At 39.4% G+C, this 27,362-nt stretch overlaps 1 protein-coding gene and 1 pseudogene across 9 annotated transcripts in view; one reads left to right on the top strand and one right to left on the bottom strand.

Moving 5' to 3' along the window:
* Positions 1-27,362, top strand: part of TANC2 (tetratricopeptide repeat, ankyrin repeat and coiled-coil containing 2) — a 364,118-nt gene that overhangs the window by 211,130 nt on the left and 125,626 nt on the right. The gene's annotated exons all lie outside the window — the stretch shown is intronic.
* On the bottom strand, positions 18,623-19,471 carry LOC142459961 (inhibitor of growth protein 4 pseudogene; annotated as a pseudogene).

A 27,362-nucleotide genomic window follows, 5' to 3' on the forward strand; every position in this document is an offset into this window, starting at 1 on the left:
TTCCCTTTCTACACCCCCTTCCCTCCCGGTGTCGCCACTCCTACCGCGGGTGTTGAGGGGTTCATCCATCCTAGATTCCCTGTGTTTCCAGATTCCTACTGCACCGCTGTGCATCCTCTGGTATAACCAGGTCCGCAAGGTAGAATTGGGGTCATGATAATTGGTAGGGGAGGAAGCATTGAGGAACTAAAGGAAGGTTTTGAGTTTCATTGTTGCTACACTGAACCCTGAGTGACTAATCTCCTCCCCACTACCCCTCTGGAAGGGATGTCCAGCTGTCTACAGATGGACATTGGGTCCCCATCATGCACTCCCCCTCATTCATGGTGATGTGATTCCCACCACCACCCCACCTTTGTTGTTTGAGACCTGGTCTCCTCTGCCCTTCACGATCACCTATGTTGGTGTGCTGCTTCCGTGTGGGCTTGGTTGCTTCTGGGCTAGATGGCCGCTTGTTTGCTTTCAAGCCTTTAAGTCCCCAGACGCTACATCTCTCAGTAGCCGGGCACCATCAGCCTTCTTCACCACACTTGCTTATGCACACTTTTGTCTTCAGCGATTATGTGAGGAAGGTGATCACACAATGATTGTTTTTGTTCCTTGGTGTCTGCTACATGGTCCGTTCAACACCTTGTATTCGCTTAGGCCGTGTGCTTCTTCTCTTACAATTCAGCTTCTGCATTGTGTTTGTTAAAAGTGAACCAAGCTATCTCTTATGCCCTTAATAGTCTACATTCTATTATACCTAGCAGCCCATTTTTTATTTTATCTTACAGATTCTTCTCATTTTTTCCTATCTCTCTTCCTCCCATCTTCTCTTATGTTCTTCCTAAGGAAATACAGTGTCACATATGTAAACCCTCAGGGCAAGATTCACACATGCCTACTGACTATTCTAAAAGTTACAGTGCTGAATTTTTTTCAATAATGACTAGGCAACGAGGAGCACAAAATAATTGATTGTGTTGTTGTAATAACCCTACCTCCTATCAACAGCAATGGGTTGATGGCCTTCATTGTTGTTTTAGTTCACAGCCTTTTCTGTCCTCACTATTTCTTCAGTTTGATACATACCCACACACATGAACTTCAAAAAGTATGTGAGAAAATTGAATTAAAAGATCATTTTTCTTTGAACAATTTGAAGCACCCTGTGTCGGTATATGTTGTCATGTTTTATCTTTGTGGGTTTTTTTAGCTAATATATATAACTGTATAGCACAGAAAATTGAATTATGTAATATATTACTTTTATTCTATAGGATAATTATGTTCAAAGACTGAATAGATGTAGTCAAAAGACCAAATAGATGATTTGTGCTAAAACCAGGATACCCAACCATAATAAAGAAGTCTGGACAAAAATGTTGATCTATATCAGGCGTCCTCAAACTACGGCCCGCAGGCCAAATACGGCCCACCAAGGACATTTATCTGGCCTACTGGGTGTTTTTCCCCATTTGTTTTTTTACTTCAAAATAAGATAAGTGCAGTGTGCATAGGAGTTTGTTCATAGTTTTTTTTTTAACTATCATCCGGCACTCCAACGGGTCTGAGGGACAGTGAACTGGCCCCCTATTTAAAAAGTTTGAGGACCCCTGGTCTGTATACATTAAGTTTAAAATCTACCACATTGCATCTTACTTATTTAAAAAAAAAACTTTATTGATTATGTTGTCTGCTCTGCCAGCCAATGAGTCATGAGTCTTATGCTACATGGAAAACAAAATTAATTGCCAGATTTCAGCTGTATATTTTTGAGGACCCTGCATATTGGGTTCTGTTGCTACTAATGGTGCACGTCTTCTTCAAAAATCTGAAGACTTAGAAGGGCTTCGACAAATGCATTCTGGTGAACTTATAGTCATACACAGGTTTCTGCTGTATGTAGACTGTAACAAAGATTTTGTTCATTGCATTGAGCTTCATCCTTTTACATTGAGTAAAACAATAGGCCTCCCAGGGAATTTTCCAAAGCATACTTAAATCTTTAGGAAGCTTTCTTTCAGAATAATACATTCCTGAGTTAAATCAATTTCATATCCCTTGGGGATAGTGTCTCAATTTATTATTACAGTTGGAGTTTGTTCATTGATAAAGGTACTATGAGATTGATAATATCTTCATGTCTTTATTTTTGAAGAGCTTTTCTTTTATCAATATAAATAGGTCAAAACATGCCATCCAGGTGGGTACATTAATCCATAAAAGTTTGCTTAGCATTATTTTGACTTTATAAAATTAGCACACTTTAATTAAGAACTTTGAAACCTTGGATAAAAACCTTCACTCAGAAAATAATAATTTATCCTAATTATGGTTTATAAATGGAATCATGTGACTTAAAATACATTAATATTAGAAGAAAGCAAACTTGGAGACACTTCCTATATTCTTCAGTAATGCTACTTGCCAAGCCTTTATGATTAATAATTATTATGTTGAAAATATATTTTTAATGTTCTGTGACATTTTTGCACTAATAAGTCAGTGTTTCATTCAACAATTCATACCTTTTATTTCATGTTACTGATTGTAGTCCTACAATGTAATATTACTTATCCCACTTTTTTCCTATTTCCAGTTTCTATTCTTTCTACTTTGCTAATCCTTCTGAATTTTACCCTTGGGGAAATGCTTCCTTTTGATCTCCAGTGTTTGATTATTCTAAAATGTGCATAACTCCCTAATGTTATTGTTCCTCTTACAGGACTTCTTGTTAGATTTCCAGACCTGAGGAGGGTCTAAGGGCCTTTTCTCCTACTCTATCCAGAATTATCTAATGTGATTCCTTTCCAAGCAGTTGGTAGTGGTAGCCAGGTACCCTCTAGTTATTCTGATCTCAGCTGTGGAGACTGATCTTCCTGTGGACAATTAGTCCATTAGACTAATTGTTTCCCTGCATCTTCAATTTTTTAAATTCCTCTTTCCTCCAAACAGGGAGCTCACAAATTTTTAAGACCCCAGTGTCTGCTCACCAAAGTAAGATGATAGAATATTATCTTGGTTATGTCAGTTGACCTCGATGTCCCCTGAAACTGTGTTCCTAAGCTCTAGGCCCAGTAACTCATTATTTCATGGTGTAAAACATTATATTTTATTGTAGAAATAGATTTTTCCCTGGCATATTTTTGGAAACATGTCACACCATACTTTCTTATTTTAATTAAAGAAACATAAAAATTTCATCATGTTTCAGTTTAATATATTTTTCTTTTTTGGGTTATGATTGATGTAATATCACTTTAAAATACCCCCCAAAATAAAGTGACTATATACCATTTTTAGTATACCTTTACCATAGAAGCTGATCCTAATATCAGCTGAGGTACCTAATTTTACCACAAAAACTGCATTAAAAATGTGCTAAAAAAACTCGGCTTATACGTGAGTATATACGGTAAATTAAAGAGAAAGGCTCTCAACAAGCTGCATTGACACAGTGGCTACATGGGCTCAAACATAAGAACATATGAGGCTGGCACAGGACCAGACAGTGTTTCATACTCTTGTACATAGGGTCGCTCTAAGTTGAAACTGACTTGATAGCACCTGACAACAACATATTAGAGATACCTTTCTACATTTAAAGTATTACTTCAATCCAGTTCTATGAAATAGCTTTTTGAATCACAATTGTTATTTTAAATGACATGTTAGCAAGAGAGACCAGTCCCTGGAGACAAGCAGCATACTTGGTCAAGTAGAGGCAGTGAAAAAGAAGACTCTCATCGACCTAGAGTGACATATGGCTGCAACAATGGACTCAAACATAAGAACAGGTCTGAGAATGGCACAGGACCAGGCAATTTCAGGTCTTAATGAGTCTGAACCAACTCAACAGCACCATCCGTACAACAGGTTTTTAGACATGGCAATTAATGATCCTTTAAACCAGTGGTTTTCAACCTTCCTAAGGTTTCGACCCTTTAATACAGTTCTTCATGTTGTGTTAAAAAAAAACCACCATAAAATAATTTTCGTTGCTACTTCGTAACTGTAATTTTGCTACTGTTATGAATCAGGCGACCCCTGTGAAACGGTTGTTCAACCCCCAGGTTGAGAAACCACTGCTTTGAAATATGAAGGAATGTTAAGTTAATGATACATTTCATATCTTCTAGGACTATACAGTTTGTTTATATAGGAAGCATTAGTTGTAAGTTGTTAACAGTATATACAGCTCATTCAACTCTTACCTTAATTCTAACTGCAATTATTTGATCATAGTAGGATTTCAGAAACTGCTGGGCTAGAGTTGAACTTTTCATATAGGGTATTGACACTGGCATTTGCTTCTTTGCTTCATTAGTAAAAAAGTCTCTTGACTTTTCAAGACAGCTGTTTTGAACACCTGTTGTTCTGAAATTGATGTTTCCAGAGAACCAATCCAACAGTGGTGAAGAGGTCAGTTAAGTTCACTGTCCAGGATCCCATTACAGCAAGCTAGTAGGTTCCTAGCTGTCAACCATCTGTGAACTTGAGTTATAAAATAAAATAGTTACAGAAGGTTGTAAACTAATAAGACTTTATAGGTATCTGATCTACTACAAGTACTAAAGCCTAATTAATGTCCCTTGAGAGATACTAATTTGAAGTCTTTTGAAGGTTTTTACTTTCATTTAAAAATGATCTTGGTGTCCATATTTTCATCTCTATTATGTTAATGTAGAGCTATGCTAGAAATACTTTACATGAAACCTCTTATTCTATCTGACCATTTTCATGAGCTCTCTTACTCCACAGATAAAGAAACTTAAGTTTGTTGCTTATTAAAAGGAAAGAAGTTATTCTTTATTATTATTTCTGATAAATGTAACAGACCTGATGAGGAAATATAAAGGGAGCATTCAAACCAAACTCATTGTCATCGAGTCAATTCCAACTCATGGTGCTTCTTCTGGATGGAGGAGAACTGCCCCCTTTGATTTCCAAGGCTCTAAATGATGACAGACAGAATGTCACCTCTTTCTCCAGTGGGCAGCACCTGAGCGTTCAACCACACCGCCGCCAAAACTCCCTATAAAGGAAACCAGTTGGAGTTAAAATACACTAAGCAAAACATAGTATAGTGACTTTAAATAGTAGCTACTTAGGGTAAATTAAAAACAAATTATTTGTGATAAGACCTTATCCTGCCTGGTGGTAAATTATAATCACGCTGTTCTGCTTGAAGAGATTATACATTGCTAATTAAAACTTCATTTCTCAATAAAAGTTGCTTCCTTAGGACTTTCATTAAACCCTGTTATGTAAATAGCCATCCACCGACATCAGGTTTAGTTAATAGCTACTTTAATGGATAATAAGTTGGAGAAAATTATAGTCTGGTTCAATGGCAGAAATTATGTGAAATTGGCCCTGCCAAAGTTTACTTTATCAAGCCAATGAATTGAATTTTTATGAAATGAAACCAATATTTCATGCTATTCATGAGTCCCTTACGTTTCTAAAAGGAGCTCTGGCTGCTGCACGGAAAGGTCAGTGATTCAAACCCACCCGCTGCTCCGCAGGCAAAGATGTGACAGTCTGCTTCCATAAAGATTCATGGCCCTGAAAACCCTACCAGGGTGTGCGGTTTGCTCTATCCTATAGGGTCATTATGAGTCAGAATTGACCTGACAGCCATTTTTAAGTTTTCCAAAGCATTGAGTCCTTTGTTAGAAGGCTAAGGTGTATATCATGAAGTGAAATGCTCTTGCCCCTTGAGCCACATATCTCAGAGGCTGCTTCGTCATCCTGCCCATTGCCAAGCTGGCTTTCTTCCGTCAGTCTAATTTCTTCTTAGGTAAAATTCCACACATAAGATTATATGTCCTTAACAGCCTTCACATAAGTATTAGATGGGCTGATTACAAGTATGTGTGAGGGTATGTATTAGACAGGGTTCTCTAGAGAGAGAAAAACAGATTGCTGATGATTTTATATATATATTTATAAAGATAGATATATAACAAGAAATGAACAATTAAATTATAAATCAGTACAAATGGCTCAGTGCAATTCACTCCTGTGAGAGAGTTGTGAGGCACTGGCAGTCCTTCAAGTCTTGAGAGCCGCCAGGTTGTCCTCTGTAGAGAGAGAGAGCTAGGCTATCCCAGCACAGGCAGCAAACAGCAAGACAGGTCACCAACTGTCAGTCCCCAGCTCCAGAGATGTAAATTTCAATCATGTGGTCTTAAAGGGACCTCAACTTATAGCGACACAGTCCATAGGCTAGGCGTCCCACGGGTAGCGTAGCCCATAATTGAGACACAGAACAAGCAAGGCAGCTGCACACTGTTCCGATGATTAAAGAGCGAGAGACAAGAAAGGCGAGGCTCACTGAGCCACTTATCTCTCTGCCCTTCAATTAATCCCACTTGTGTTTATCGGCCAGGCTGGCACAGTGAACTATCTCAAGGTTGTTCCCCTAAACCAAGCCTACTGCCATCAAGCAATTCTGACTCATAGTGACCCTTAAGGGCAGAATAGAATGGCTCCTCAGAGTTTCCAACACTGAAGTCTTTATGGGAGCAGATAACTTGATCTTTCACCTAGGGAGCAACTGATGGGTTTGAACAACTGGCCACCTGGCAGTTAACAGCACAATGCTTATCCCACAGCAACCACCAAAGCTCCTTTCTGTTTTGCAAAGAACCATAAAGTTTGAAAACACAGTACTCTAACTGCATATTCTTAAGGACTGCCTGCTAGAAACTCCTACTTTTTGGAATAGCTAAATATTTTTAGAAGATCATTAGTTACATTCTCTACCCTGTTTAGTAAATCCCATACCAAATGCACATCAAGATCAGTATAAAGGAAGAAATAACCATTGGGAAAGAGAAGAGTCCATAAAGCGCAAACCTAACAAGTACATATTGACCTCTTAGATTAAATAACATACTACTTTTTAAAGGCTGTAGAGTAATATAAAAGAAATTCTAGTGACATCTAGCTCTGCAAGAATACATTACTAAAACTATTTTAAAATGCTTAAGTGTAGTTAAGAAAATTAGATAACTATTAAGCCATTTTTTGATGTTCTGAGCTGAATCAGAGATAAAAAATCAGCTTTCCAATTTAATCTCTTTTATCATTATTTTCTTCCCAAAGTGACTACCTCTATTAAAATAATTATAATACCAATCAATTAATTTAGATAAAACTTTGTAAAACATTTAAAACTCATTAAAACTGCTAAGCTTTCTAATTTTATAGTATATAAAATTATGGACTAATTTCCCAAGATACTATTAAAATTATAGCAATAAGGAATTTCTTTTGTAGGTCCTTAGCTATCCCATCACTGAGAGTACAATTTAAAATGCTTACTCTTAAATTTCAGGCAATTAAAATAAATAGTTTTGAGATTTGTCTCTCTCTCTCTTACACACACACACACACACACACACAAATTCTGGCTGGCTATCTGTCTGTCTCTGGCTTACCTTACAGATATCATTGTCATTTTATGTTAGAGAGGATTATCAGTCATCTCCTGGTATTAGGTAATTCTATTGATAGTGCCATTAATTTAGCCAATGGTATGGAATTGGAAATCCCATTGAGAAAAGGAAATTATACACATATAGGCCAGCCGTGAACTGCACTGTATGAATTGTTGACTTGTACAGATTAAACTCTTTAAGTTACTGGACACTGTTTACACAAATAATGGGAGTTGGTGATAGGGCAAAACTCTCAATAATATTCATTCATAATGGTAAATCCACACCTACCTAAGTTTGAGGTAAAGCCTAGTTAACTTAATGGGATTTCAACATCAAGTCCTTCCAGTGTGGCTTATTAAGGATGTTAGGTGCCTAAAAAGAGCAGAGTCTACTGCAACAACTCTTCCATGAGCATTGATTGTAAATCCAAGCAAGACCAAAAAAAAAATCCATGACAACTTCAGTATAACAGTTGGTATAAAATAATGATATAAAAATTGAGAACCAGGGGCCAGCCCCAATCCCAACTACATGGACACTTGCCCCTTCCCCCAGAAGAATTTACTTCAGAGGACAGCATTGAAGCTGCAGCTCAGGGAGAGGGACATTTCTGATCAGAGCACACGGGAGCAAATGAAGGAGTGGAAGAGAAAGTGGAGCACATTTTGGCCTACCAAGCCTTGACGAGATTCCCGCTCAGAGCAGCCAATCCACAGAGACCATATGGCCAGCCCCACTATGAGACAGGACATCACTCACTGACCCATAGCCCTACAGGGGACAACACTGGAGACACAGTGTGGGAATTGCGGCCGATCTGATCCCAACACACAGAGGCAAAACACTAAGGGCATGCAACAGAACAGCAAGAGGAACCGAGCAATGAAACCCCCAGGGAATACCAGAAATAGACTTTGGGGACAGGGCTTGGCACTCCGTCAGACTCAACCAGAAAACACTCCTAAAGGCCAACAAATAGTCCTTGAATTAAATATAGGCTTTTCTTTGTTGTCGTTGTTGCATTGGATGTTTGTTGTTTTGTCTTCTTTTGTTGCTTTGTTTTGCTCTGTCTTGTTTTTGTGCATGTTATTATCTCCACAGGTCTGTATTAAGATAGACTAGATGAACAATCTGGAGGAGAAAACAGCGGGACTGATGGTTTCGGGGGAGCATGGGATAGGGGAAGATGAGGGGGAAGAAAGTGGTGTTAACAAACCTTGGAACAAAGGAACAACAAGTGATCCAAATCGGTGGTGAGGAAGATGTAGGAGGCCTGGTAAGGTTTGATCAGGGTAATGTAACCGAGAGGAATTACTGAAACCCAAATGAAGGCTGAGCATGATAGTGGGACAAGAAGAAAGTAAAAGGAAATAGAGAAAAGAGCTAGGAGGTAAAGGGCATTTATAGAGGTCTAAATAAAGGCATGTACATATGTAAATATATTTATATATGATGATGGGGAAATAGATCTATGTAAATATATTTATAGGTTTAGTATTAAGGTAGCAGATGGACATTGGGCCTCCACTCAAGTACTCCCTCAATGTAAGAATACTTTGTTAAAAAAACAAACTTTGATCTAAAAACTGACATTCCATGATGTTCACGTTTTCGACACAATCGCTGAAGACAAAGCGAGTGCATAAGCAAATGTGGTGAAGAAAGCTGATGGAGCCTGGCTATCAGAAGATAAAATGTCTGGGGTCTTAAACAAGCAGCCATCTAACTCAGAAGCAACAAAACCCACATGGAAGAAGCACACCAGCCTGTGTGATCACAAGGTGTCGAAGGGATCAGGTATCTGGCATCAGAGAACAAAAACTCATATCATTGTGTGCTCACCTTCCCGATACAATCGCTGAAGACAAATGGGTGCATAAGCAAAAGTGGTGAAGAAAGCTGATGGTGCTCGGCTATCAAAAGATAAAGCATCTGGGGTCTTAAAGGCTTGAAGGTAAACAAGTGGCCATCTAGCTCAGAGACAACAAAACCCACACAGAAGCAGCACATCAGCCTGTGTTATCACAAGGTGTCAAAGGGATCAGGTATCAGGCATCAAAGAACAAACAATCAAATCATTGTAAATGAGGGAGTGCGGATTGGTGATCCAAGACCCATCCTGGGCAACTGGATATCCCCCTTACAGAAGTATCTCAGGGAGAAGACAAGCCAGTCAGGGTCCAGCATAGCAAAAATGAAACATACATCTTTCTTTTAGTTCCTAAATGTTTCTTACCTCACCCACTATGATCATCCCAATTCTTCCTTACAAATCTGGCTAGACCAGAGGATGCACACTGGTATAGATAGGCACTGGAAACATAGGGAATCCAGGACAGATGATCCCTTCAGGACCAGTGGTGAGAGTGACAATACTGGGAGGGTGGAGAAGGGTGGGATAGAAAAGGGGAACTGATTGCAAGGATCTACATATAACCTCCTCCCTGGGGGACGGACAACAGAAAAGTGGGTGAAAGGAGATGTCGGACAGTGTAAAATATGACAAAATAATAATTTACAAATTATCAAGGGTTCCTGAGGGAAGGAGAACAGGGAGAGAGGGGGGAAACAAGCTGATACCAAGGGCTCAAGTAGAAAGCAAATATTTTGAGAATGATGATGGCAACGACTGTGCTTGACACAATGGATGGATGTATAGATTGTGATAAGAGTTGTATGAGCCCCCAATCAAATGACTTTTTAAAAAGCAAAATCCTTACAACTGGACCAATAGGAAACATCAATATAAATGGTGAAAAGATCTAAGTTTTTCAGGATTTCATCTTGCTTGGATCCAGTCAAAGCTTATGAAATGAACTATTGAATTGTATGATGTGCTAATTATAGTTAAACAAATTATATTTTTATAAATAAAAAAATGAGAACATAGAAATTAATCCACATATTGTGAATTAACTTTTGACAAAGGTGCCAATTTAATTACAGGAAAATATTAAGTCTTCTCCAACAAGTGGTGCTGAGACAACCACATTTCCCCAAACAAAAGAATGAACATGAACCAATACCTCACATCCTATATGAAAACCAAATCAAAGTAGATCAAAGACCAAATTGTAAGAATTAAAATGAAAAACTGAAAGAAAACATATTTGTAGTACTTTGAAACCTATTTATAACAACAGAATATTCTCTATACCACTAAAAACCATACACAACTAAAGATAGAATCGATCAACAGAAGTGCATCAGGATTTCAAACATTTATTACTCATAGGACTTCAGGAAAAAGAGACAGCCTACTGAAAATATGGGGAACCTGTTTATCTGGATAAAAACTTAATATCCAGAATACATAAAGCACTCTTACAATCTTAACAATAAAAGTACATTCAACTTATCCAAAAAAGGTCTTGGATAGACTTTTTATCTAATAGGATATTACAAATAATTAAGTTCATGAAAGGTAGTCAGTGTCATTAGTCACTAGTGAAAGCAGAACCAAACCACGAGAAACCACTTTATCCCCATATGGATGACTGTTATCAGCAAAATGGGAAATAATGCGTGTTGATGAGGATGTGCAAAAATTGGAACTTTGGTCCATTGCTAGTGGGATAATATAATGGCACAGCAGCTTTGGAGGCAGTTTAGTGCTTCTTCAATTTCAAACAATAAATCTCTGATGTTGCTGTTATTATTTAGGCAGTATTAAGTTGCTTCTAATTCTCAGTACCTCTGCATACAGCAGAATGGAATGTTGTCTAATCCTACTCTATCCTCATATTTTTTACTTACTTGAGCTCACTGTTTGCCTCCAATTTATTGAGGTTCTTCTTCTTTTTCAATGACCTTCTACCAAACATAATGTCCTTCTCTATGGATTAATGCCTCTGATAACATTTTCAAAGTGTTTGACATGAAATCTCTCCAGTCTCCCTTCTATAGAGCATTCTGACTGTACTTCCAAGACAGATTGGTTTATTCTTCTGTTAGATCATGGTGCATTCAATATTCTTTACCAACACTGTAATTCAAAGGCAGCAATTCTTCAGTTTTTCACATGCATATGAGGCAAGTGAAAATACCATGGCTACAAATAGGAACTGGAAACATGGAATCTAGGACAGATGAACCTCTCAGGACCAGTGGTGAGAGTGGCGATACCAGGAGGGTGGAGGGAAGTTGGGGTAAAAAAGGGGAACCAATTACAAGGATCTACATATAACCCCCACCCTGGGGGAGGGACAACAGAAAAGTGGGTGAAGGAAGACGCCAGTGTAAGACATGACAAAATAATAATAATTTCTAAATTATCAGGGATCATGAGGGAGGAGGGAGCAGCGATGGAGGAGGGGAATGAGTTGCTGATACCAAGGGCTGAAGCAGAAAGCAAATGTTTTGAGAATGATGATGGCAACAAATGTACAAACGTGCAATGGGTGAATGTATGGATTGTGATAAGAGTTGTATCAGCCCCCAATAAAATTATTTAAACAAAAAAAATACCCTGGCTTGGGTTAGACTCATCTTAGTTCTCAAGGTGGCATTTTTGTTGTTGTTGTTGCTGTTATTGTTAACATTTTAAAGAGGTTTTTTGCAGCAGATATGTTGAGTGAAATACCTCTTTTGATTTCTTGACTGTTGCTTCCCTGAGCTTTGATTGTAGATCCAAGCAAGACAAAAATCCTTGGTGACTGCATTATAAACTCAACCATGCTCAGACAGTATTCACAGTGGCTCAATCTGTGTGGACCCTGCAAATGGATTTCGATTTGCGCTGTTCTCCATAGCTTTCTGTAAAGTTGCGTGTTCACAATTTAAGTTCTGATACATAATCAGGAGCATTGATTATGGAACCACATAAAATGAAATCCTTGGCAGCTTCTGTCTTTATTCCATTTATCAAGATGTTGCTTATTGGTCCATTTATGAGGATTTGTGTTTTCTTTGTGTTGAAGTATAGTCTATACCAAAGCCTGTAATCATATGTAGACTATGGCCCAGCAATTTCACTCCTACTTACATATCCCCTAAAGACTTGAATGCAGGGGTTCAAACAGATATTTATGCACCAAGGTTTGTTGCAGCATTATTCACCCCAAAAAACAAGATGCTTTGTGGAAAAAAATCAGATATATAAGAACAGATATCTTGATTCTACTTAAATGAAATATCTAGAATGGGCAAATGACAATAAGAGGGGAAAACGGAGAGTGATTTGCAGGCGTCCTCAAACTACAGCCCGCAGGCCACATGCGGCCCACCAAGGACATTTATCCGGCCTGCTGGGTGTTTTTGCCCTGTTTGTTTTTTTTACTTCAAAATAAGATATGTACAGTGTGCATAGGAATTTGTTCATAGTTTTTTTTAAACTATAGTCTGGCCCTCCAAAGGGTCTGAGGGACAGTGAACTGACCCCTGTTTAAAAAGTTTGAGGACCTCTGGCTTAACATGTACTGAGTTTCTATTAAGGGTTCTTTAAAAATATGAAAACAGATATGGCGAGGTTGTACAGTTTGATTAGTATAATTAAGACCACTGAATTATACATTTGAAAATAATTGAAATGGCAAATGTGTTGTTATATATATACTTTGCCACAATTTAAAAAAGAAAAAAATCCCTTTGAATGCAAAATATGGGATTATATGAACTGTAACAATATACTTCTAAAAAGGCATTAGTTCTTAAATGATTGGATGTGGTTCTAAGCCTTCTCAGTAATTCTTCTACCTATATCAAAGAAAAGAGGATAGTCTTTTTAAAAGTCTATTCTGTTTTCTTTGAAGGAGTCTAGCATTAAAAAACAATTTTCCTTTTCTACCATACCCCAATTTCCTGTAGGAAATACTGTGTGATTGTCAGCGCCTTGGCCATCATCCATGCCTTGCCTGTGACATGCAGGGAGCTTGGAAAATAACAGTTTTCTTCTCTACCTATTCTGTTATTTAATGGCTCTCTTGATTAGGACACTGTATTTTAAACAAGAATGTATCTTTAAAAGGTGGCAAACAAATGATTCATTTCCTTTTGTTACCATAAGACAACAATGGTTTTCAAAGACCTAGGTTTGCAACCTATCACTGCCTTCCTATTCTACCAGAACTGTTTGTGCACATCTGCTTCCCTACAATTGAAAATCCATATAAACTTTTCATTCATTCATTAATGTTTTGAATAGCAAGAACTATGCAAGTTAATAAGGATTTATCAGGTTGACTGATTATAATGGGGTGAGTTGATGTTATAAGAATGGGAGCAATAGGGATTAGCATTATGTCAGACATGTATTGGTTGGTTGTGCAATAGGATGTGAGAGAAACGAGTATTTCTTAAAGACTGTTGGAGTACCTAACGCTTATGGTTATCAATTTACTGAGCATTTGCTGTGTGCTAAGGACTGTATTTTTTTATTTAAATTTAGTGAGTAGATGTTTTTATTATCCTCATTTTACATATGGCAAAACTAAGACTTATAATGATATAGCAACTATTCTAAGGAATTGAATATGAGAAGACAAATATATACATTTGAATGATGTTCCTTAGGAAGAATTGATATAATCTCATAACCAATTAAGAGTGCTAGTGGTCAAATGTGGTGAAGAAAGCTGATGGGGCCCAGCTATCAAAAAAGATAGCGTTTAGGGTCCTCAAAGCTTGAAGGTAAACAAGCGGCACTCTAGCTGAGAAGCGACAAAGCCCACATGAAAGAAGCATACCAGCCTGTGTGATCACGAGGTGCCAAAGGGATCAGTTATCAGGCATCAAAGAACAAAAAATCATATCATTGTGTGCTTACCTCCATGATACAATTGCTGAAGACAAATGAGTGCATAAGCAAATGTGGCAAAGAAAGCAGATGGTGCCCGGCTATCAAAAGATACCGTATCTGGGGTCTTAAAGACTTGAAGGTAAACAAGCAGCCATCTAGCTCAGAAGCAAGAAAGCCCACATTGAAGAAGCACACCAGCCTGTGCGATCACGAGGTGTCAGAGGGATCAGGTATCAGGCATCATCAGAACAAAAAAAAGATCCCCTTGCAGAGGGGTCTCGGGGAGGAGATGAGCCAGTCAGGGTGTGATGTAGCAACGATGAAAAATACAACTTTCCTCTAGTTGCTAAATGCTTCTTCCCCCCTCCCCCTCACTATCATGATCCAAATTCTCCCTTGCAAGTCTGGCTAGACCAGAGGATGTACACTCGTACCGATAGGAACTTCAAACACAGGGAATCCAAGGTGGATGATACCTTCAGGAGTTGGGGTGTGAGTGGCGGTACTGGGAGCATAGAGGGAGGGTGAGTTGAAAAGGGGGAACCGATTACAAAGATCTGCATGTGACCTCTTCCCTGGGGGATAGACAACAGAAAAGTGGGTAAAGGGAGACATCGGACAGGGAAAGATATGACAAAATAATAATTTATAAATTATCAAGGGTTCATGAGCGAGGGGGGAGCAGGGAGGGAGTGGAAAAAATGAGCTGATGCCAGCGGCTTAGGTGGAGAGCAAATGTTTTGAGAATGGTGAGGGCAATGAATGTACACATGTGCTTTACACAATTGATGTATGGATGGATTGTGATGAGAGTTGTATGAGCCCCTAATAAAATGATTTTTTTTAATTAAGGGGGAAAAGTGCTAGTGGTACAGTGGGTAAGCATTCAGCTGCTATGTAAAAGTCACCTGTTCAAACTCACCAACCGCTCCATGGGAGAAAGATGTATGGCAATCTGCGGCTTTATGGGGCAGTTCTACCCTGTCCTATAAGATCAATATGTGTTAGGGTGGGGGGAAGGTGGGGTAGAAAGAGGGAACCGATTACAAGGATCTGCATATAACCTCCTCCCTTGGGGATAGACAACAGAAAAGTGGGTGAAGGAAGACATCAGAGAGTTTAAGATATGACAAAAAATAATTTATAAATTATCAAGGGTTCATGAAGGAGGGGAGCAGGGAGGGAGGGGGGAAATGAGGAGCTGATAGTAAGGGCTCAAGTAGACAGCAATGGTTTGAGAATGGTGATGGCAATAAATGTGCTTGACACAATGGATGGATGTATTGATTGTGATAAGAATTGTATGAGCCCTCAATAAAATGATTTTCAAAAAAAGATCAGTATGTGTCAGAATCCAGTTGGTGGCAGTGGGCTTGGTGGATCTTTTATGACATCAGATTATAAAAATAAGGAAGAAGAATTTCAGGGTGAGTATCAGTTTTCTATATTGGAATGCTAAGTAGATGGTGCTGTATTAACTGCAATCTCAAGATTAAGGTGAAATTACTCCAGTTTTAAACAGTGTAAGTTTGTGATCTCTTTAAATTCAAGGAGAGCACTCTAGTAAGTGGTTAAAAATGAAATCTGGGGTTGAATTTTAGAATTGGGATAATCACCACTTACGTTGTTATGAGAACTGTTCGTCTATTCCTTTGAAAACACATGTGGATACCTTGAAGAAAAAAATTATAGACTCTAGAATTGGCAGTATTTTAGGAATGGACAGAGAGGAGAGAAAAACAAAAGCTGCCATTGAGTTGATGTATACTTATTGTGACCATATAGGGTAGAAAAGAGTTGCTCCCTATGGTTTCCAAGACTTCAGATCTTTACTGGAGCACACAGCCTTTGTCTTTCTCCCTCCAAGCTGTTGGTGAGGTCAAACTGTTGAGTTTGCAGTTAGTAGCCCAACAAGTAGCCCACTATCTCACCTGGCATACTAAAGCATAAGAGGAAGAAAGACATTCCTCAATTACCGGCTATCTCACTATCCACTATTTCCCATGTACCACAATAGCAGTAACAAATGCCCCCAAAATTCAAAACCAGTCTCACTGCTATCAAATAGATTGTGACCATAGCCATTCTATAGGACAGAGTAGCACTACCCCTTGTGGGTTTCTGAGACTATAAATCTTTACAGAAGTAGAAAGCCTTATCTGGTTTCATACTGCTGATCTTGCAGTTAGCAGCCTAACACATACCCCACTACACCACTAGGAGTCCTGTAAACAAACACCAACAATGTTAAAGTTGTGTATCAACATGACTGGGCCATGTGTCTTACTGGTTTTGCAGTCTAGCTGTGTTATAATGATTTAGTCATCTTCTATTTTGTGGTCTGATGTGGTCATCTTTCATTTTCACTTCTATTTTGCATAACAATGTTATGCATAGTCTGGAACCTTAACCATTTTGATAAGTGAGGAGTGGGTGTGTGTGTATCAGGAGAGGACCAAAAAAGACACACACACCCCTCAAAAAGTGTCAATGTTAATCCCGAAAATGGAGAGTACTTTTCAAAGTAGAGGTTCATTAGCAATTTAAGCATAAAGAGGCAAAATCATCCATATGATTTCACAGAATGATTTTAGTGACCATTAGCCGAAATATTTCAGCAGAGTAACGTACATGGAGGCCAGGCTGAAATGAGATTTTACTATAAAAATTAAGATAGCAAAGGTAGCTGGTTAACGAAAAAAGGGAGATATACTTCAGAGGAAGGAGGGCTCAAAGAGACTCAATATGTTGTTGAATCTTCTGCTTCAATTAGGGAAGGAGGGACTAATTACAGCTGTCTTTTTTCTTTTATTTTTTTTAACTTCACAATATGAATAATGATAGTAGCTAATACATTAATAGCAACTAAACACTGAAGCACATTGCATGTATTGATTTATTTAATCTTCACAGTATTATTGTTACCCTATTTTAAAGAAGATGATATAGAGAGGGCTTAAAAAGTACATGGACTATTTCCATGATCTTTCATTCCTTTTACCCCACAGATTTTTTTGAAGTCCCCACATATAAATCTAAAATGTATCTAGCCCAAGCTCACACAGCCAGTGACAGACAAGTTACCAACAGACACCCTTGATCTGAGCTCGCACTCAAACCCCCCACCCCTGCCCAGTATCTGTGAGCTTAATGACCCCCTCCCATATAATCTGCTATATTTATTCTTTGGTTTGTTTGTTTCTGTACAAGAATTCACATTTCTCAGTCTGTTCTCTTTAGAGGAAGGACATAATTCAAATTACATCGCATTCTTCAAAACCTTGTTTCCGAGAGTAGGGTTAGCTTTTTATTGCAGTCCTATTCATGAGCACCAGGAATAAACAGAAAAATAAACAAACAGACAACAGACAAGAGAACGGAAAGAGATTTTAATGAGTCCTTCTAGAAATTCCATAGACAAATGAGCTCCTGCTTTGATATATTTAAAAGTTCATTTTTTTAATTGATTTTTAGCTTTATGATTGGTGCTCATGTAAAACCGGTTTTAACTGAGTACATATGTTTTTTGTGTTTTGTATAGAGAATAGCATGCATGGTATAGACTCAAAACATGAGCCTGTAAATCCAATTTTTATTTGATAAACAGGAGTCCAGCTTCCAGACTGGTCTCTACACTCCTAACAGAAGAATGTGAGGAAATATAGCTCTGCTCCGATTTGCAGTCGATCTTTCTTCTGCCAGTACATTGACTTACTGTTTTGAAAACAGTCTATGGTTCCTTTCTATAAATTAATATTCCTTTGTCTAAGTCCAGTTCAAGCGCTTTTGCCACCACTTTCCCTTCCCCTTTCTGCAGCTGTTTTTATTTCCATTTAGACACAGAGATCTGTATCATACCTTCACACATCTGCCTGCATGCCTTTTTGCCTAGTGATGACTTTTTTGTTGTTGACATGTATAGCTTTTATTCACCTACCCCAATTCCTTTCCATGTGTCATCTGAGGATCACCTGCCCTCCCCTAGTCACAAGGCCGGGATGAACCCCCTTGGCATGGGGGAAGGAGTGTCCTTGCAAACAGGGCCACAGCCCAGATACTCTGGGGAGCCTGCACCCTGGAAAAAGCAGGAAGAGAATGAAGAAGAAAACTGGTCACACCTTGCCCCCCCCCCCCCCCCCGCCCCTTGGAGGTGGGTGGGGAGAAGCTGGAGGGCTGGTAGTGGGCCCATGCTTACTGCTCCAGTCCTTAAATACAAAGCAAGGGGCATGGAGCGGCCCACCCCTCTGAAAGACAGCACCAACCTCTGCGGAGGCAGAAGGAAGTGGGCGAGAGCGCTGCCCTCTGGGGGGAAGAGAGCAAGCACGCACCCACACCGTGGTGGCTGCGCACCCCTCCCTGCAGGATTGGGATGCAGCCTCAGCACCAGAAGAGGGGGAGGGCCGAAGGAGAGATGGCGGAACTACACCGCCCCTTCTCCCTGCACCTCCGGGCCCAGCACAGGCATTCCTCTCCCCACCAGCCCAGATCTGGGGTGGGTGGGGGGCAGGAGGGCGTGGGAGAAACTGTGTTGCACTCCCAGGCCGCATCTACTTCTTCCGTTCTTGGGAGCAGCGTGGGCAAAACCATTTCCCTCGGGGTTTGGTTGTCAGCCCCACGCAGGCAAAGTGGAACCACTCAATGGAACAATCAGGGTTGTCACAGCCGATCATTTCTCCGTAGGAGACCTGGTGGCAAAGGCAGTAGGTCGGCGCATTGGGATCCACGGGCATATCCAGCACATGGGAGGGGTGGACGCTGCCGAAGGTCACCGAGGGCATGCCGTACTCAGGACTTGTGCGCACAAGCTTGAGCTTCTTCTGGGCAGCCTTGGGGGTCTCTTCATCGGAGTTTTTCCCTTTGGACCGAGCCCGGGCAGTTTTTTCTCCTTTTGAGTCCGACTCTTTTTGCCTTTGCTGGAGGAGCTGTCGTAGTCACTGGACTCGACCTGCTTCTCCTTCAGATCCACCTCAAACCGGGCCAGGTCTGTGTCCAACCGCCGGATGTGTTTGTCCACCATCTCATAGGTCTGCATGGCAAGCTGCACCTTGTCGTCCCCGAACTCTTTGCACTTGCCATAGGCTTCCTGGATCTGTTTGAGAAGAAGCTGCTCCTCGGAGCTCAGGCTGCGGGCACTACTCATGTACTCAGTGGCCAACTTGTCAATCTCAGCCTTCAGGTCCTCGGTTCTTTGGTCTAGGTCCCTCATGAGCTGAAAGTTTCTCTGCAACTCGAAGGGCAGGTTTTCAATACTGTCCAGGTAATGTTCCAAATACATCCCCGCAGCCATCTTGAAGCAAAACAAAGCCTAGTGATGACTTTTTACCTTAGAAAGAGTCAGTATTCTCTGCAAGCCCAAAAGTAGAATTCTGATGACCTCACAGGGACTATTTCCTGGGAAGAATTTTTGGTCTGTCACGCGTCTCATTGGCATTGATGAAATGCACACAGTGAACTGAGTCTGAATTGGTTCTAACCCTGTTAAAGAAATTGTTTTCCCTAACTTGTATTATTTGTGTGTCCTATTGGAATGTTATTCCTTTTTATGTTCTATATGCAAAATTGTATTAGGGAAATTTTCAGCTATACAAAAAGTTGAAATCTTAAAATAGCTACGATATATACCCTCCAGCTTTGATTTTATCACTTTACTGTCATATTACATACCTATCCATCTATTGCTTTACCCACCCATCATTTTTATGCATTTCCAAGTAAATTGCTGAAACCAGTATATTTCATTGTAATGCTTCGAGAAGGTTGGTATGATCTTCCTCCTCTGGGACTGCCCCCTACTGAGTGCCAGGATAAGAAAGGCACATTCTTTTCTGTGGCCATGCCACCCTGAACATACCCAACTCATCTGATCTTGGAAGCTAAGCTGGGTCAGGCCTGACTAGTCCTTGGATGAGAGAAGGACATCACTTTCTGTTACTTAAACAGTAGGGATTTGGTCATCTTGCTCAGCAAGAGTTGCAGTGGTACTGGACTATGTCTGTGATTTTTGCCCTAGAAGAGCTTCTGAAAACCAACTGGTATCCAAAATGGAAACCTTTTTTTTTTTTTTAAGAAATGTGAGCCACCACAGAGAATATACATTACCTTTGTGCCCCACAAGGCAATCTGACAGCTCTTTGTTGTTCATATGTATAGAATGTATGGCTTCCTTTTTATCATACTGATCTAACAAAAGCACTGAGTTCTGACGTACAGAACTGTTTCTGTGCTGTTCTTAGTCTCTACAGTTGTTTTACCATATGGTGCTAGGCTAATTTTGTCTGTTCTTCTCTTGAGGCTTTTGTGAATTGATGACATTTTTAGAAAAATTTTTAAATAACTTTAAAAATGTCAAAGCTTTCTCGGTAAAATAAAACATGATGAAAGATTACATCAACATGAGAACAAGTTGTCTTAATAGATTTTTTTTTCAAAAACAACGTATTTAAGATGAATTTGTACTTATTCTCTATTGTAAACTGGTATTATTCATATTCATGAAAGCCTCCTTTGATACAAAATATATATCTGGTCCAAAGAGATGAGTGTGTTAGTTTAGAAATCAACTGAGTCTTTCAGCAGCTTTTCTATCTCCAGAAAAGTCATCTCTGACCATGCATCTAATTCGTAAAGGGAAACATAAAGGAAAAAAAGGGATATGAACGCTGGTCTAGCCAGTCAGGAGGGACTAATAAATGCTGGCCATCAGTGGGATGAGTTACCATATTCACATGTCTTAGAGAGCAGATGCAACAAGATATAATAGCAGACTGGCCTTTGTAGTCATACCTCAGTTCTGAGATTGTGTCTCTCCAAACCTAAGGGGCCACATGTGTTAATTCTACAAAAGAAAGAACAAAGGAACCAAATTTGGAAGAGCCTGGATCCAAGGGGAGCTGAGTGAAGATTTCTCTTCCATTCCTTTGTCACCATCCTGTGGGGATCCAGTTCATGCCAACTGGCTTTCTGTGTCCTCCTTTCTGCGTGGTACTCATGATAGTTCTGACACTACCCAGCCAGAGATGAGTGTATCTCTGAGCAGCCACTTCTCTGTCAGGGCTACTCATCTCTCCCAGGGACAACTGTGCACAGCTCCTTCTATCAAGAAATGTCAACAGAAAATGGTGGCATGGGGAACTCCAAAAATTAATCCCTCTGCTGAAGAAGTTACTAAGCTGGTAAAAAAAACTGGCTGAATCAACTTTTGGGGGAACTATGAAATCTAATCAAAACTTACAGCAACCTGGAGAGTGCTTAAGAGACTAGCATTTCAGCTTGTAAGAAAATATTTTTGAGTCACTGGATGACCACTGATATAACAGAACAAATCTCAGTGACCACACGTGACCTGGAATACTGTCTTGACCCCTCCTCACACCAACTTTGAAAACATCAGTAAGCAACAAGCAGCAACAGCAATGTTTGGGAGAAGGGAGAGAGAGCTGTCTTAAATATATGCAGTCCCCCATCAATGTTCTGGGTAACTGCTTTTGTTTTTTAGAACTACATATAATGTTTAATGAAGTCCATACTATTTATTTTAATTTTATAACATTTTATATCTTCTTTTCGATCTGTGGTCCTGCTTTTGAATTATAATCAGTAAACTTACTTGTGTGTGATATTAATGAAGTTGTTTGGTAACGTCTGTATTATGCTGTATACTTTTCTTTGGAATGGGCACAAATACGGATCTCTGCCAGTTTGCCAGCTGTCTTCCAAATTTCTTGCTACAGATGAGTGAACACTCCTTGCATTGCTTCTGTTTGTTGAAATACGTCAGTTGGTATTGTACCAATTACGGAGCCACGCTTTCAACAGATTTCTTCTTTCAATACCATTGGTTTATGATTGTAAGCTACCTCCTGACGTGGCTTCATTTATTAAGCAAATGTCTTGGCTTTTTTAGGGATGGTGTCTTTCATTTGTTTTTGTCCTGTGAATGTGGCCATGCTTTCCTTGCTCATTGTATGCCTAATATTTTGTACAATATTAGACATTTTGAATATTAGGATGTATTAATGCAAAATTTCATATCCCATACTTTGGATGTGTTATCAGGAGAAACTAGTCAGTCCCTGGACAAGGACATCGTGCTTAGTAAACTAGAGAGTCCACAAGAAAGAGGAAAATGCTCAACACAATGACTGTAGCAGTGACCTCAAACACTACAATTGTTGGGACGGCACAGGACCAGGCTGTGTTTCATGCTGTTGTACTCAGGGTTGCTCTGAATTGGAATCAACTTGACAGCACTTAAGAATATCAACATCAACTATTGCACACCCAAAACTCACTTTGTATTCCATGGAGAAAGATGAAAAGTTTTCCGCCTAAAACGAGAAAAAAGACAAGGATGCCCACTTTCACTACTTCTGTTCAACATTATTCTGAGAAGTTCTAGTCAGAGTAATTAGACAAGAAAAAGAAGTAAAAGTTATCAAAATTGGGTGGGGGGGGTTGAGAAAACTATCTCTACTCACAAATGAATTGAACCTATATAAAACATCCCGAAGATTTCACACAAAATTCATTTGAGTTAAATTCAGCAAAGTTACAGGGTAGATCATTACACAAAAGTTAGTTACCAAAAAAAAATGCATTTCTGTACACCAGCAAATTCACAAAATTGTATCAAAGTACGGAGGACAACTTGACTGGTTTTGCTATAATAAGAATTAGAAATAAGCTTCACAGAGAAGGTGTATCTTTTTTAGAAGATATGAAGATATGAGACAGTGAATGAAAGTGGAGACATTCGGTGAACACCGCAGAGGTTCTGGGGGTGGGCTGCGTGCAGGGAAGTTTGAAAGCGAGGCAGAGCCATGTAGGGAAGGGGTGGGGCCACTTGGAGAAGAGGGATGCCTTTTAGAGGAGAGGGTGTCCATTCTGAGAAAGGGTGTGGTTGTTTAAGAGTTTGGCCCTTCCTGAGAGGGGACACAGCTGTACCTTGGTTCCAATCTGACTTAACTGTGTGACCTTTGAGCGATAGCTTCATCTTCCTGAGTCTGGATTCCCACTTCTTCAAAGAGGAGACAGTAAATGCATATGACACAAAGTATTGCAGGAATTTAGTAAGATGAAATGGGGGAGGCTAGAGGGAACTGGAGAGCTAATAACAATGAGTACAAAAATAAACAATATGATTAGAATCGATTGTGATGATGATTGCACAACTTTATTTTCTCCTTTTAAAAAATTTTTATTTTTTTTAATAATTTTAGTTGGGGCTCATATAGCTCTTATCACAATCCATCCATCCATCCATGTGTCAAGCACATTTGTACATAAGTTGCCATCATTTTCTTTTGTTTATAGTATGTCTTTATTTTTAAAATAAATACAAATTTTCTCCCTTTTAAAACAAATGAGAATTATTTATTTCCTGGCAGCCAGTAAAGTATCATTGAAAGAGCAGTAGTTTTTATACCGTCTACATCTGAAGACCACAGAATTTTCAAAGGTCAATTGATGGGAAAGTAGACTTCTCTCCCTTCCTGGTTACTCTGGGTGGGCTTTTTGTTCAGCAGCTACGCATGCTAAACCTTTGTACACAAGAGTTGGGCTTCAGTGTCCTCTACACACATACCCACATCTCAGTTTGTTTATGAATATCCTAGGAGTAAAGTATGTGGGAATGAGGAAGAAAACAATCAAAACTGGAAGGGCAGCAAAATGAATATATGAGAACAGAGAGGACCATGAAGGTAGGCAGAGCTAGAGACCATTGAGGCCCCTTGGGGAGTGGAAATGTGAGAGAGGTTGAGGAAGAAACAAGAATGGCGTAGATAAATTCATAATGAGCAACAGATGAGGAGGAAACAAAGTGATGCCCTCCCATATCCCTGAGCTCTAAGAATATATTAAATCCTGGACAAAATAAAACTTAGGAAAAAATTGTTTAAAAGATTTTTTACCATTTAGTTAATCTAATTTTGAGTATTTTTTAAAAATCATTTTATTGAGAGCTCGTACCGCTCTTATCACAATCCATACATACATACATTGTGTCAAGAACATTTGCACATATGTTGCCATCATCATTTGCAAAACATTTGCTTTCTCCTTGAGCCCTTGGTGTTAGCTCATTTCCCCCTACCCACCCTTTCTCCCTCAGGAACCCTTGATCCTTTATAAATTTTTCTTTCATGTTTTACACTGACCGATGTCTCCCTTCACCCACTTTTCTGTTGTCTGTCCCCATGGGAGGATGGGGTTATATGTAGATCATTGTGATTGGTAAACCTTCCTCATTCTACCTTCCCCTTCCCCTCCTGGTATCACTACTCTTATTATTGGTCCTGAGGGGTTACCTGTCCTGATTTCCCTGTGTTTGTAATGCTTATCTGTACCAGTGTACATGCTCTGGACTAGCCAGATTTGTAAGTTAGAATTGGGGTCAGGATAGTGGAGGGGGGAGCATTAAAGAACTAGAGGAATGTTATATGTTTCATCAGTGCTATACTGCACCCTGACTGGCTCGTCTCTTCCTTGTGACCCCTCTTTAAGGTGATGACCAATTGTCTACAGATGGGCTTTGGGTCTTCACTACGTGCTCCCCCTCATTCACAATGATAAGATTTTTGTTCTGGGTCTTTGATGCTTGATACCTGATCCAATTGACACCTGATGATCACACAGGCTAGTGTGTTTCTTCCATGTGGACTTTGTTGCTCCTCAACTAGATGGCCACTTGTTTACGTTCAAGACTTTAAGACCCCAGACGCTATATCTTTTGATAGCCGGGCATCATCAGCTTTCTTCACCACATTTGCTTATGCACCCATTTTGTTTTCAGTGATCTTGTCGGGAGTGTGAGCATCACAGAATGCTGGATTATTAGAACAAAGTATTCTTGCATTGAGGGAGTACTTGAGTCAAGGCACAATGTACATCTGCTACCTTAATACTTAACATATAAATATATGTACATAGATCTGTTTCCCTATCATTATATAAAAATATATTTACATAAGTACATGCCTGTATTTAAACCTCTATCGGTGTCCTTTGCCAACTAGTTCTTTCCTCTGTTTTACTTTCCCCTTGCCCCACTATCATGTTTGGCCTTTATTTGGGTTTCAGTAATTCCTCTCAGCTACATTACCTTTGATCAAGCCCCATCAGGCCGCCTAAACCCTCCTTGCCAATCAATTTTAGCTCACTTGAAGTTCCCTTGTCCCTAAGTTTGTTGACAACCCTACCCCCACTTTTCCTGCACCTACCTCTTTCCCGTGTCCGCCCAGAACCATCAGTCCATTATTTTCTCCTCCAGATTGTTTATCCTGCCTGTCTTATCTAGATAGACATGCAGAGACAATAATAAGCACAAAACAAGACAGAGAAAAACAAACAAAAAAGCACAACTTTTTTAATACATTCAAGCCACTGAATGTACATGAATTATATTTTAATAAAACTTTTTAAACCTGAAATGCAAACAGGAAAAAATATTGGTGTTTTTTTAATAAGGGGAATGGTTCATTATATATATCTCGATATCTATATATATTACTATATATATAGATATCGAGATATATATAATAAATCATTTTATTCAGGGCTCTTAAACAGCTCTTATGTCAAACCATACATCAATTCTATCATTTGTATATATGTTGCCAGAAAAAATTATAATAAGCATCCTAAAGAATTAGCTACTTGAGAATAAAGTTAACCAAGGAGATGGAGACTTGCCCACAGAAAGCTACAAAACATTGCTGAATCCAACACGGAAGAAGCACACCAGCCTCTGACCACAAGGGTTAGATGGGATCAGGTATCAAGCATCAGAAGATCCTAAACAAACAAATATATTGATGCGAAACTAGGGGGGTTGGAGTGGAGACCCAAAGCCCATCTGTAGACAACTGGGCATCCCTTCTCAGAAGGGTGACAAGAATGAGCCAGTCAGGGTGCAGTATAGCCCTGGCAAAACACACAACATTCCTGCAGTTCTTTAATGCTTCCTCCCCACTTTCAATGAACCCAGTTCTACCTTACAAATCCATCTAGACCGGAGCATGTACACTGGCACAGATAAGAGCTCTCAACACATGGAATCAAGGACAGTTAAACCCCTCAGGAACAGTAATGGGAGTAGCAATACCATGAGGGTAAGGGCAAGGTGAGGGGAGAAGGGAGAGAGATGGGAAACCGGTCACAGTGATCGTTGTATAACCCCAACCTTCCACCGCAGGGAATGAACAACAGAAACATGAGTGAAGGGTGGACAGTGTAGGATGTGAAAATAATAATTTATCAAGGGTTCATGAGGATAGAAGAGTGGGGGTAGGAAGGGGGAAAAGGAACTGACACCAAGCATTCAAGTAGAAAGAATGTTTTGAAAATGATGATGGCAACATATGTACAAATGTGCTTGACACAATGTGTGTATGGGTGGGTTGTCGTAAGAGGCAACAATAAAAAGACTTATTAAAAATTGCTGAAAGAATTTTAAAAGACATAATCAAATGGGAGCACATCAGATTCATGGATTGAAAAGCTTACTATGGTTTGTAGATAGCAATAATACCCAAAGTGACCTGCAAATTAAATACAAACTTTTTAAAAATTCTAATGACTCTCTTTTAAAAGAACTAGGAAGGTCGATCCTCAAATTCATTTGGTATTACAAGGAGTCCCAAATAGCTAAACAGTATTCAAAAAGGAAAACAAAATTAGAGGACTTATACTTTATAATTTCAAAACTTACTACAAAGTTGCAGTAATCAAAGCAGTGTGGTATTAGGTTAAGGCTAGACATACATAGGCCAATGGCACAGAATTTAGAATCCAGAAATAAACCCATCCCTCAATGACCAATTGATTTTCTGCAAAAGTGCCACTAAAAAAGGCCACTCGGTAGGGAAAAGACAGTCTCTAAGACGGTGCTGAGCCAGCTGAATAGCCACAAGCAAAAGAATGAAATTGAAACCATACCTTGATATCAGTGCCACACTTCACTAAAACTGAATCCTAAACTGTAGGAGCAAAAAGTCACTGACTCTGGAAGAAACAAGTAAATAAATCATCATGGCCTTGGATTGGGCAACAGATTCTTAGATATTACACCAAAAAAATAAATTTTACCTCAGCAAAATTAGAAACTTTTACTCATAAAAGGACATGATCAAGAAATTGAGGAAAAAACAACAAACTATTAGAGATGAAAATATTTTCAAATCATATCTGAT

Source organism: Tenrec ecaudatus, chromosome 10, assembly GCF_050624435.1.
Source record: "Tenrec ecaudatus isolate mTenEca1 chromosome 10, mTenEca1.hap1, whole genome shotgun sequence".
In the NCBI taxonomy this organism is placed as follows: Eukaryota; Metazoa; Chordata; class Mammalia; order Afrosoricida; family Tenrecidae; genus Tenrec; species Tenrec ecaudatus.